Consider the following 13,025-nt stretch of genomic DNA (forward strand, 5'->3'; position numbering starts at 1 on the left):
ATACACTACACTTTAATGATACAATAAATAAATAAACTCACACATACACACATATGCATTTATAACATTGTGTCTAATGTAAGTATAACATGATAAAAAGTAACCGTAAAATGAAAAAAATGGAATATAAATTTTATTACTCATATTAAATGTAATGTAACTCGAAAAATATTTGTTTAAATGAAAAAATATAAGATTATATTTTTATTTATAATTGTCTTTTAAACAACTTTTGTGCGAAACTTTTTTTTGTAAGTTAAATATTTTTTTTTGAGAAAATTAAGAAAGCTCATATTTTTGAACTTTTGCGAGGATTTAAAAAAAAAGCTCAATTCCAATCTTGAGGACTATTAGTATGTCATTATACATATTTTAATTCAACTTTTAAAAAAACAAAATTTTTTCCGCAATTTTTCCTTTGTTGACAGGCCTAGATGTCAATTTTAAACTTGTAATTGAGCTAAAAGTTATGGTAATATATTCAATTTATTTTACTATAAACTTTCATAAATCTTTATCAAAAATTTTTCATCAACTTTAAAGAACCAAAAAAATAGGTTAAAATTGAAAATTTGGACTGATTATTTTTAACATATTAAAAATCAAATCAGTAATAATTTGAAAACAAATTTTTTTTTCTTTTAATTATTATTTTATATATATAATTAGTAATAATATAAAAAATTAGAAGTGATAGAAATAGTCTACTTGCAGATTTGAAAACAACGCGAAAATTTGATTTAGAAAAGTATATTTTTGCTTCTGATGAAAGTTCCTTGTAGTCCAGTGCATTTTTTTATAGTAACAAACAGTTTTTATTGAAAATTATTGTATCAAGCCCTTTAAATTTTTATACACGTAAAAGTAAAGCAAAATATAACTTCTTTATTATTTTTATAATTTCTCCGTTTAAATTACAATATTAAATATCAATTTCATACTAAATTTAATAATTATAATTAGTATATATTCATATATTATATTTTAAAATCAAAGAACTACTAATCATGATATAATTAAAGAAATAAGAGTTGATGTTGCTTTTGGAATAATCCACCAATTGCCTAATTAAAACAAAAAAAAAAAAAGTTTGTTGGGAATTTTTTCTGCTATTCTGCAAAATTACTCCTTCGTTGACTAGAATGAATCATTAAATAGAAAATTTTATGAGAATTAAAACAATGTTATTTTTAAGATTAATATGCAGTCAGAAAGTTTTATAATTATTATTTATTGTAAATTTATCAGAAAAACTCATTATTTTTTGCATTTTTATCGTAATAGAACACTTAAATAGAAATCATAGTAATCATTTCTAAGTAATTTTTGATATTTAAAAAGATTCTACTATTGAAATATCCAGAACTGAATTAATTTTAATGATTTACTTTAACTAAAAAAAAAAAAGTTAATATTTTGAATCCCTCTTGTGGGCAGGTAAAGGGTTAGATTTATAAAAAAAACCAAATGATAGATAAAGACATGCATCTAAATAAAAAAAAATATACTGATTTGGTCATTTTTGATAAAGTTATAACAATTAACAAAGTTATAAGTTTTATACACTGGACTACAAGGAACTTCCATCAGAAACAAAAATATACTATTCTAAATCAACTTTTCGCGATGTTTTAAAATGTGCAATTAGACTTTTTCTATAACTTCTAAGTTTTAATATTATTAAAAAATAGTTTTTACATATAAAAAAAAATAATTAAGAACAAAAAAAATTGTTTTAAATTAATACTGATTTGATATAATATTTAATATTAATTTGATTATTAATAAGTTAAAAATAAGGAAAATGACATATTTAACCTATTTTGTTAATCGTTTAAAGTTGATTGTTGTAAATGTTTATAATAAAAAAAAAAAATTTATTTTACCATAACTTTTAGCTCAATTGGTAAGTTTGACATTGACATAATTAAATAGAAAATTTTATGACAATTAAAAAAATTGTATCGTTAAGATCAATATGCAGTCAGAAAGTTTTATAATTACTATTTATTGTAAATTTATCAGAAAAGCTCAATATTTTTTTGCATTTTTATGGTAATAGATAACTTAAATAGAAGTAATAGTAATAATTTCCTAGGAACTTTTGTTGTTTGTTGAAAAGATTCTATAATTGAAATATTGAGAACTTAATTAATTTTAATGATTTACTTTAACTAAATGTACCAATCAAAACAAAGTTGTTAAAAAGATTTACTCAATTGAGTGTATTATAAAATTTGATTATATTTGTAAAAATCAATTGTTAATTCAGGAGAAAAAACAATCATTTTTTTTAGAAATGATTTATATAGCAACATGTTACAAAAAAAAATTGTAATATTATAGTCTAGTAGTAGCACACACAAATAGAGTAAAAAAATTATTAAATTACAAAGTAAAATGATTTAATTTTGTAGTTGAAACCTATCATATCAAACTTCATTCGTTAATAAATATTTTGAAAACATTAGAAATTAATGATTTTAATTGTCTTTATGGAGACGATGTAATAACTAACTGTTTAATTGATAAATTAGAATTTTTTTTTCAATTTTTGAGAGTAATATCTTCAACTAGATACGAATTGTAGTAATTTGACGTATTGTTGAAAAAAGTAGGTCAAGTTAGAGCAGAGAAAATAAATGATAGTCACAAAAAAATATCTTCTCGGCTTTGCATCGAAGCGAAAACTTAAAATATAGTAAAATAATTTTAATACGAATAAGAAATTTCTTCTTGCAAGGGGCGACTAAAGTGATGGGATCCTTGATCTTTATTGAAGTTATTGAATCTAAATGTGATAAAAATCAAACGAGTTAAAATTTATACTAACTTAAAAAGAATTAAGAAAAAATGCAAAAAATTCATTGCCATATGCGGGTTGGAACCTCGTACCCCAAGCGTGTAAAACATAAATTTTACCAACTCGGCAACCGTACGTTGCTTCCGGCGGTTGAAAAATTGGCTATTTAAGCTAGTTCAAATTTCAAAGTTATTTTTCTCGACTTAAAAGAAACAAACATATTTAAATAAGTTTAACTATCTATACTATATCAATTTTAATTTATATAATATTTATGAAAATCTGTACTCCCCTTGTCAGGTATTTTAAAATAAAATAAAATACAAAACCCAGAATTTTAACACAAAAATAGCATATTTTTGCATACGGTAGTCATTTTTACCATGAAGACAAATCCAGAGGTCAAATTTTTTTTTTTCACATTAAAGTATATTACATAAGCTTTAATTTAAGATATATTTAAAAGTGTCAGTATTTCCGGAATACTTTCAAAAATTAAATTGAAAATATCGTAGTAACAATACGCATGTTTAAAGTTTTGACCCCCCTTGTTAAAGGGGTATGATCCGATTTACAAAAAAAGCGTGCCAGATGAAAGGGGTATATCAATATTTATTATAAAAAAATAATAATATAGATCCATACATTTTTCCAAAAGTTATATAAAATATAAATTAAATAATATAACATATAAAATCGAGATTTTTTTCACGGAAATCGTACGTTTTTCTTTAACTTTGATGTCCGTTTTCACCACGAAGACAAGTCCAGAGGTCAAATTTTTTTTTTTCAAATTAAAGTATATTACATAAGCTTTAATTTAAGATATATATAAAAGTGTCAGTCTTTCCGGAACATTTTCAAAAGTTAAGTTGAAAAAGTTCTACTTTCTATACGCATTTTAAAAGGTTTGCACCCCCCCTGTATAAAGGGAAATGGTCCGATTTTAAAAAAAAGTATGTCGAATGAAAGAAGTATATATAAAGTATTTATCATTAAAGAATAAAGTTGATTCATGCATTTTTTAAAAAGTTATAGCAACATAATGTTAAAAAATGTAAAATATAATATCAAGAATTTTTTCACAAAAATAGCATATTTTTGCATACGGTAGTCATTTTCACCATGAAGACAAGTCCAGAGGTCAAATTTTTTTTTTTCAAATTAAAGTATATTACATTAGCTTTAATTTAAGGTATATATAAAATTGTCAGTCTTTCCGGAACATTTTCAAAAGTTAAGTTGAAAAAGTTAATTTTTTGTAAAAAAGTTACCATTTTGAAACCCCATCCTTTGGGCTGTTAAAGGGTCAAATGTTCACAAAAATATATAAAATGATAGGTAATTATCTAAGGTATCTATAAAAAAAAAAATTATATTGATTCGGTCATTTTTAAAAAAGTTATGGCAATTTTAAGTAAAAAAAATTGAAAAAATATCGAAAATTAGCGATTTTTAAATTTGTAATTTTTTGGGGGATTTCCCCCGTTTACGGGGAACGAGGGAATTTTTTTCAATTTTTGAGGGTAATGTCTTCGACTAGATACGATTTGTGATCTTTTGACATATTGTTCATCAAAATCGGTCCAGCGAGAGCTGAGATTGAGCGTTCACAGACACAAAAAAAAAAATAAAAAAAAAAAAAAAAAAAAAAAAACACATCATAGTAAAATTAATACCTTCTCAGCTTCGCATCGAAGCTAAAAATTGTTTAAATTACTTGATTCCAATAAAATAAATTGGGATATTCAGGGTTACAAGTTCTTTCTTCTTTTGTATTAACTAACATCAATGAATGCTTAATTAATATTTTTCATTCTAAAAAAAAAATTCACTAAACCCTATAAAACGTAACTTTATAAAAACAATCCATTTTTGTTGTGTCAAATCTGTTACTGGTTATTATGTTATAAAATTAAGTAAATTTTCATAAGTACCAATAATTTTTTATTCAAATATCTCACTTTATTTAAAATGCCTTGTAATTATGTTAAAACCCCAAACAGAAGTAAACTTATATATATATATATTACAAAAAAAATTTTTAAGCCAATAAAAATATTGTTAGTAGTTAATTTTTTTATACGAAGTTATGTATTATATTATTATAATTATACTTCTTATACTTGGTATTTTAAAATTATACATTATTAAAATGTAGGAAAAACGGAAAGTTTCTATGTATACATTTAAAGTTTTGAAGGCGATAAGTGTATGTATACATTTTTAAAACTTATAATGAAATTAAATTTTAATTACATTATCAAATTTTCAACATTTGAAAATCATGATTTGAATTGTGACACGAAATTTTATTATAAGTTCATTTGGGTAATGTTTTTCTCAATAGAATTTTTTTTCGAAAAAGTACGTGATTAATTGTTTAAAACCCAGACACTATTAAGGGCTACGATTTATGTGAAAACTTTCGTGTTTTCATAAAGAATATAACTAAAACATAGAGTACTCTCCGCTGACGTACTCATGTCCCTTACAAACGAATTTAAGTTATTCACATGAAACTTTTATTCTGGATCAAATGACACAAGGGAGATATAAATCATGTACACGACAACGTCTTTTATATATCAATGTGTAACTCTACCGAAACTTGAAAATAATCTCAAAAGAGGATTTACCTTTTTATTCTTCGTGACACATCTTGTCACGATTGAAGACTACTATGATAATGATACAGGCTAGCGTTTTACTTAAACATTTACTGTCAAAACTTTTTAACACACAAAAATCTGTACACATTTTACTTATGATATTAAGTTTAACATAATATGCATTGTTTAATTGAAACTAAATTTATATCATTACTTTGTTCCATTCTAAAGTCAAAAAGTATAATGTATGTTTATAGTACTGCGCTTATCATTTACCTTTATATTACAACTTGAAAATATTTTACTGTCGCACACTTTTAAAATATATGTTGTTATAATACATAACAACATTTCATTTTTCTCTTAAAATGAAGAACATTTGTTCAAAATAAACAAATGGTTGAAAACTCGCCGATAATTGTATTAACATTATTACAAATGTATAGAATTACACAAAATAAAAGAATAAATCATGTTCTCTTGTCAAATATTAAAAACTTTTATTACTATTATCTGGTAACTCATTTTAATACGACAAAAGTTAAACATAGTAGCAGTTACGTAATGAACAGTTTTTTAATGGTAAAATACAAAATTGAAAAATAATTCAATTTCAGTATTGATCTTGGGCTCTTTTAGCTGTAACAATATTAAAAATCTATCTTGAATGTAATTTTTGTTAATTAATTTATAAGTAATTACAAACGATGGTAGATACGTTCACAGTATTTGAGTTTTGTGTTATGAACCAAGTGAAATAAAAGCTGCAGTTGTGTTGCACATTGGTTAATTACATTTTCTCCGAGTACTCGTCGCAAATATAGTTAATATAATTGTAAGTTTTGTAAACTCTAAAGCGGCTTAGTTCAATAATCGCATGAGAGTCAGTGATATACGTTGCATCTGTCTTTAGTTAAATAAAATAATTGAAAGAGGTAACAATAAGAGATTTCAACAAATAATTACACGGATGAAATGTTTTTCACGTATTATGCAATTAAAATATTAATGTATTCAAATTAAAAAAATAAACGATATAACATTTTGGAAATGTTGATCACTCTCGTATTTTGGAAATTTGATTAAATAACGAAAGCATTAACGAATGTCATGTTTTATTAAACATATTTCATGCGATAGTTTTATTTTTTCAAGTTGGCGTGGTTGTGTGATTTTCTAACCTTTAAAAGTTTTGGCACAAAAATCTCTACACGTTACAGTTAAGGCTTTACTAAGTTGCGTGGAACGCGTGAGCTTTTCAATGGTTCCGCACTAAATATACAATGTGCACATTTCTAACACGGTACAAAATAATTACCTCGTAATATACTAAACTACACAAATACATAATGATTTGCACGCAACTCAAAACTTAGATTGCTAATCTTATTGCCTTTGTGGTCGCAATATGCCATTACTTATAATCATTTAAACTAATTATAGTCAAACTCATTGAAGTAAGAAATTCATTAAAAAAAACAATGTTTTTTTAGTGACATTCTATACTGTATAATCCCAAACTCAACTATTTCACAATTATTTAACAATATCATGAACTTTTTAGTTTATTATAATATATACCAGTTTACATATGCCTTTGTTTTTGATGTCACATACCACGGTTACAACTTTTCATCGATTCGACAGCGACCCATCGTTTCCCTTTTTTGCACCGGTGCGCCGAAAACTTTTACCGAAGCTATTTCACATTCGAAACCGACATTTTTTAGTTCAAATTTGTTGTTAGAGCGGATTTATGCACGTTCACCATATCATCTAGAAAGGATTGATTCCATTTGTATATAAATCTTCACAGACAGTGTTATACAAAAAACGCTAACTCGTCTTGTCATAGCATCACCACCAGACACTATTCACGCAATCTAATACGACACTGAAATGCATTTTTCTATATTTCTTTCATGATATCTACTCACAACAAACCTTCAAATTATACTCCAACAACTAGTTTATACAGGTCAATCATAAAACGATGTATAACAGATGATTAGATGAAGAATCTAACTTTAAAATAATATTACTTTATTTCTGTATACATATTTGTCTTATGCCAACTTATGTTACTTTTTAAACTTTAAATATACAGAAAGCACAATTTTTTTCAATAGTCTCAACTTTAAAAAAATAATTTTTTACTTATAACGTTATGATTTTACAATTAAGATTTGTATATGAAATAAATATTTTATTGTTATAGTTATTACAATGACAACATAATTAAATTACTGTATAGCTATAATATTAGCTGATATTACTAAATGAACAAAGTTAATTATTTTTTTTATAGTTATTCAACTATGTAAAACATTTTTTCTAACTATATAATTATGTTATCGTTATATTAACCATAATGTCGTTTGACTCAAATATGTAGTTTTTTCGGCGAAGAAGTTTGCTAAATGTAAGCTTTATGTTTTAAATTTTTATAAACTTTTGTAAACTACTAATATTGCTTAAAAACTTAGTGTTTTATTTAAAATAGGTTGAAAAAAGTGTTCATAAATATATCAGATACAAACTAATAAAAAGTCGTGCAATAAGTTATTATTTACATTAGTTTGTAAACTATCTAAATGTAAGTAAATGTTTATTTCACGGTACTTGTTTTCCAAATACTACTCTCAGAAAGTTAAACGTTTATTAGAATAATTAAAAATTAAGTTCAGAAAAAAATATGATAACTATTTAACTCAATTATGTAACAATAGAAACTAAAATTCGTTTTAATATAAATTTTTTTAAAATCTTTTGTTGTAAATATTACAGGATTCAGCAATAAAAATTTATCATAGAAAAGTAACATTCATTATTTTTACAATGTAACTCACGTAGGCTACCTCCACTTTTTTGGAAATTCACATTACATTTATATATATATATATAAAAAAGATGTTTTTATAATTTGCACTACCATATTATTTCTACGAAATTTGATAATAGTTTAATAGATTTATAAAACTGATATTAACTATAATTTAATAAGTTAAAGACTTTTACTTTACTAACATGGCTATTGAACTGAATGTTTTCAGAACAGGAATTGTTTTGATACGAGTTTGAAAACTTATGTCTTACAGTAAATTCTCGGATTTCCTTAAATCATTGCAATATTTCTCAATGAGACAGATGCTCTATTCAACATTCAGAAAGATTTAAGCACAAAGAAGTTAATACCATCAGGTCAATGATGAAAATGTATACCATGTTCGCGTGTTGTTTTTTTCTTAAAACTTTGTTCCAATTTGGAATATGCACCCAAAAAAACTTAAAGTCACTATTTAATATGGTTGCGTGACATGAACGTACTTTATTGTATCTAGTTTAGATAAATGTATTCTTAGTTCAAATTGGCAACCATTGCCTTGGTGATTTATAAATAAAATAGTCCCTAGTCTAATTATTTTTCGAATCATAAATTATTTGTTTAATATCATGTAATACCAATTCAGTCACAGAATTTCATTTTGAGAAGTTCGTCAAACATTAAATAATCATATTGATTTCGATTTTTTTAATGGAAAATTAAAAACTTAATCATATAAACTTTAAAAGGAATACAGATTTTCAAATTAAAATATATTGTGTGTTATTAAAGCTTTACGCCGATCGTGTGAGCTAAGCATAAAAAGATTATAAATTTTTTTCGTTGTAGTTTTAGAAGAATCCAGTAGGGTAACATTATTTGAAAATTACTTTTTTCAACTTTAGGCGCTTTAAAGTAATGAGTTTTGTAGTTATTTATAAAGCGAAAAAGACCTGTATAATAGTTTATAAAATCGAAAGTCGCGTTCGTGGAGTTATTATTCAGTAAACTTTGCTTTTGACGTGCAAATTGATAATAGGATTATATTACAATGGCTTCCGGCATTATTTTGAGCAGTTCATACGGCGGAAAGAAATATCGCGGCGTACAAAATTACTCAGCCACCATGATTTCAAAATATACCCAAACTCCTGTAGAAAATACTTAATGCAAATTTATGTAGATACTATGCTCACCCGGTCATAACTTTGTCCGTTGTGAAATTAACATTTATTGTTTCACAATTTAGGACAGCGTACTAATGCAATTAAATTGATGCTTGCCGTACTAAAAATTACGGAAAAAGAAATTATCTCCTATACAAGTGTGCCCAAAAACCGAAAAAGTTGAATAATTGAAAATAGAGGTAGCGTTTTAACGTTTTTAGATTTATCCATTTTTCAACCGAATTCTTATTTTAATAAAATAAACAAAATACTTTTATTCAACTTTTAATCGTATAGATGTAATCAATAGCAATAATCGAATTTTCTAATGAGAATAATGTAATATTTACAATCTATTTACATTGGTATACAAATTCTGGCTTGTATAACCTAAAATTTAAATTGTTGCTCTCCTAAACGTCACTATTTTTGTCCGACTTATGCTAATTTGATTATAATTTTTATAACTTAATAAGGCATCATCATTATTTACCTACTTACATTGCATAATTTTGCGATGGTGTTCGGACGAGGTGGCGTTGGTGCTGATGACAACAAGTGTTTCTGTGGGCCGTCGACCAGAGTGTTGTAGCCATAGCATCGTGAACACGCTCGCAATATATCACATGTACTTACACTAACGACCAGCTCGGCTCCGTTTAGCCGCCAAACTGATTCACCAGCAGCACGAAACATCCCCGTATATGGCTGATCCTGCGCGCCCCCCGCAAAAGGATGCTGAGCCCTGCGCACGGCATCCCTTACCCTTTCCTACGGTTTCCAAAACTGTGACGGATGTCCTTTTCCCCCTCTTAAATATCCAGTGGTATATTCGGCAGGTTTTTTTTACTATTATATTTTATTTTCTTGTCTTTCTTTCGTCTGTTATTGTCTTTCTCGCACATACCTGAAAGTTGCAGTAACTTTAGCTCATCCATGAAAGTGACATTTTGACAGTTATTGAAATTTCATAAAGTTATTCTCTCAGCTGCTGATATCCGTGGAATAGTAAAAAATAAAAACAAGTTTAATGTATACATCATCTTCGTAAAACATTTTATAAGCTGTTTACGAGTAGAAGTACATAATGTATGCTTTTTATGTGTTATACACATTAAGCCCGTCGACCGACTTTCAAAAGCTCAGATATTGGCACACTATATCTATTTATTCTTTATTTTGTTATAAAACGTTGTTATAAAATTGAAAAAAACGTTTTTATAACTTTTTTCATTTTGCATACAAAGCACGTGTCCATCCCTAGCTATGTAATTGTTTTCTTTAGTTGTGATGAGTATGAGATTTGATTTTATTCAATCAGAAAGGTTGTGCGTTTTTATACAGCTAATGATTAAAAAAAGTGAAATACATAGAACAGATAAAACGAGGCTTTTATTGATGATTTTAAATTTAGTTTGCTAAAGATCTATTTAAATAAGCTCGCCTGTTTCAATCAAGTCGAAAATATTCATTTATTTTTCTAGTACTGCTATTGAAAACAAAAATTGCTAATCTGTTCGTATAGGAAGTTTTATGGAATATAAATTCTTTATAGTTTATGAGTAAAATATTATTTAAAATTTATTAAAGTCATGAGGAAAACATGAAATTATCACAAAACTTAGTAAAAAAATTTTGCTTATACTTAAATATCTTATAACACAGCTATATTCTTAATTTGATAAACATTGTTTCCTGAACACTTCCAAGAAAAGAACCTTATTTGTTTCAAAGACGTGTGTGCATTTTTATTTATTCTTATATTTACATTAAAACTGATTTTGATGTTTAAATATACGTAAACTGTATAATTTTATCAAGTAATATAACAATAGTAGTTATAAAGTTGTATTATACAAAATAACAAAATACTTATGGAATGAATATGAGAAAAAAAAGTTTGTAAAATATACATTAAATTTAGAATAATGTCAAGTTCTTGATAAATAATATTCGATTAATTATATACAAGAAAAGAGTTTTCAATATTTCAATAACAAAGTAGATATTATCAATACTTATAATAAATAGCTCTAAAGTTTGGTACATTGGATAATAAAACTTTCTGAAAGCCTAAGGGACCAACTGCTTCAAAGTTTATAAAAACGATTTTTAATTAAAAAAATATTCAAGATTAACCATAAACGATTAAATTTATATTTACTTTTAAGTGGCTTAATTTTTATATCTTTCTAAATTATTACGCACAAATTTAAAAAAAAAATCAGAATTTTAAGCAGAATTCTAATTTTGAGATATCCTTCAAATATTGCTGATTGTATATTTTAATATTTAAAAGTGATCGAATAAAAAATTTCAATCAAATTCAAGTTATAATTGATTATATTCCATCCTATTATATGTAAATTTTTATTTCATGTGTAATATTTGTTCATGTTACATACAATTAATTGCAATTTGAACACAATAACTCATAATTAAAAAAATGTACAGATCGTTATTTTTCTTAATAAAAAAATTGTATAACATTGTATTTTCTTATATTTATTATTCACTATTTATATAAGAATCTTATATTATAAGACATTTAGTAAGTAAAAAAACAGGTCAATTGTTATTAACAATGAGAACAATAGAAACCAGTTTCCTTACTAACAAAAACTGTATATTTAGTGTAAAATAAACATACCACTTTTTATAAAATCGTTCTCAAAATGTCTGAATTCATGATTTATAATAAATTTTAATACTATGTTTTGTCTAAAAAACTTAGTATAGTAATATTTTTAACTACTGTACATTATAATACTTAAAAAAAATAAACAATAATTTAAAGTTTTGTAAAAATTTGACTTCGATTTTTAAAAAATAAAAATAATTATTTTTATGAATATTTCTAAAATTTTTCCTAAAAACCAACGAAAAAGTTTTAATGTTTACTTTACTTATAAAAAATATTTGCAAGAGCAAAATATCTTCATATTTCTGAGATATGTCCCTTAAATATATGACCAATTTTGGTACCAACAAATGTTATAAACATAAACCATCCAGGTATAGTAATAATTTATATGCTACCAGAGATTCAAAATTAACTGATGCGTTGCGGTAATTTCAGTTTCCCACATTACCAGGACGAGCGGAACTGTATTTCAACAAAGTTCAACTGTGATTTATTACCTCGAACAAATACAACAAACTCGGATCCTTCGAATAATTTCTTTTATATCCCTTAAACGTGAAATATGTCAAAGAAGGTTAATAATCATCTTAAGTTACCATACACGTTAAGGTTGTCCGTAATTTAGTTTTCTTACACAAATCGTATTTTTCGAATTCTATTCATTGACATATGTAACATATGTAACAATGATGGCCAGCAGAGTATAAATTTCAGTACTTAAAATTCTGTGTTATAATTTTCGGCTCTTAAAATACAGAAACATGTAACATCAATTATTAACGTTCAAAAAGATTAACCCATTAAAAGAGAAAAATTTCTTCAGTAATATTATTGCATACTAAAAAATATACATTGAAATGACGTTTCTGTACCATAAACCATGTAAAAAATATCCTGGGAGTAAAAGTGCGCATTTTATTTTTGTCACATATACATATGTATTTATAGTATAAAGTAGTATTAAATAATTTTTTTT

The 13,025-nt window shown here is 25.3% G+C and overlaps 1 protein-coding gene across 6 annotated transcripts in view; it reads right to left on the bottom strand.

Annotated features, from left to right (window-relative positions):
• LOC126905794 (uncharacterized) overlaps positions 1-10,087 on the bottom strand; it is a 31,040-nt gene extending 20,953 nt beyond the window's left edge. For 4 of the 6 annotated variants that reach the window (XM_050685855.1, XM_050685858.1, XM_050685854.1 and 1 more), the window contains exon 1: positions 9,907-10,087. The gene's annotated coding sequence lies outside the window, so the exon portion shown is untranslated. Of the gene's footprint in view, positions 1-9,898 lie in introns of all 6 variants that reach the window. The other 2 variants (XM_050685859.1, XM_050685857.1) reach the window with 1 other exon arrangement.
• Positions 10,088-13,025: the final 2,938 nt, after the last annotated feature.

This window comes from Daktulosphaira vitifoliae, unplaced genomic scaffold (assembly GCF_025091365.1).
Source record: "Daktulosphaira vitifoliae isolate Bord-2020 unplaced genomic scaffold, ASM2509136v1 Scaffold_4, whole genome shotgun sequence".
NCBI classification, from domain to species: Eukaryota; Metazoa; Arthropoda; class Insecta; order Hemiptera; family Phylloxeridae; genus Daktulosphaira; species Daktulosphaira vitifoliae.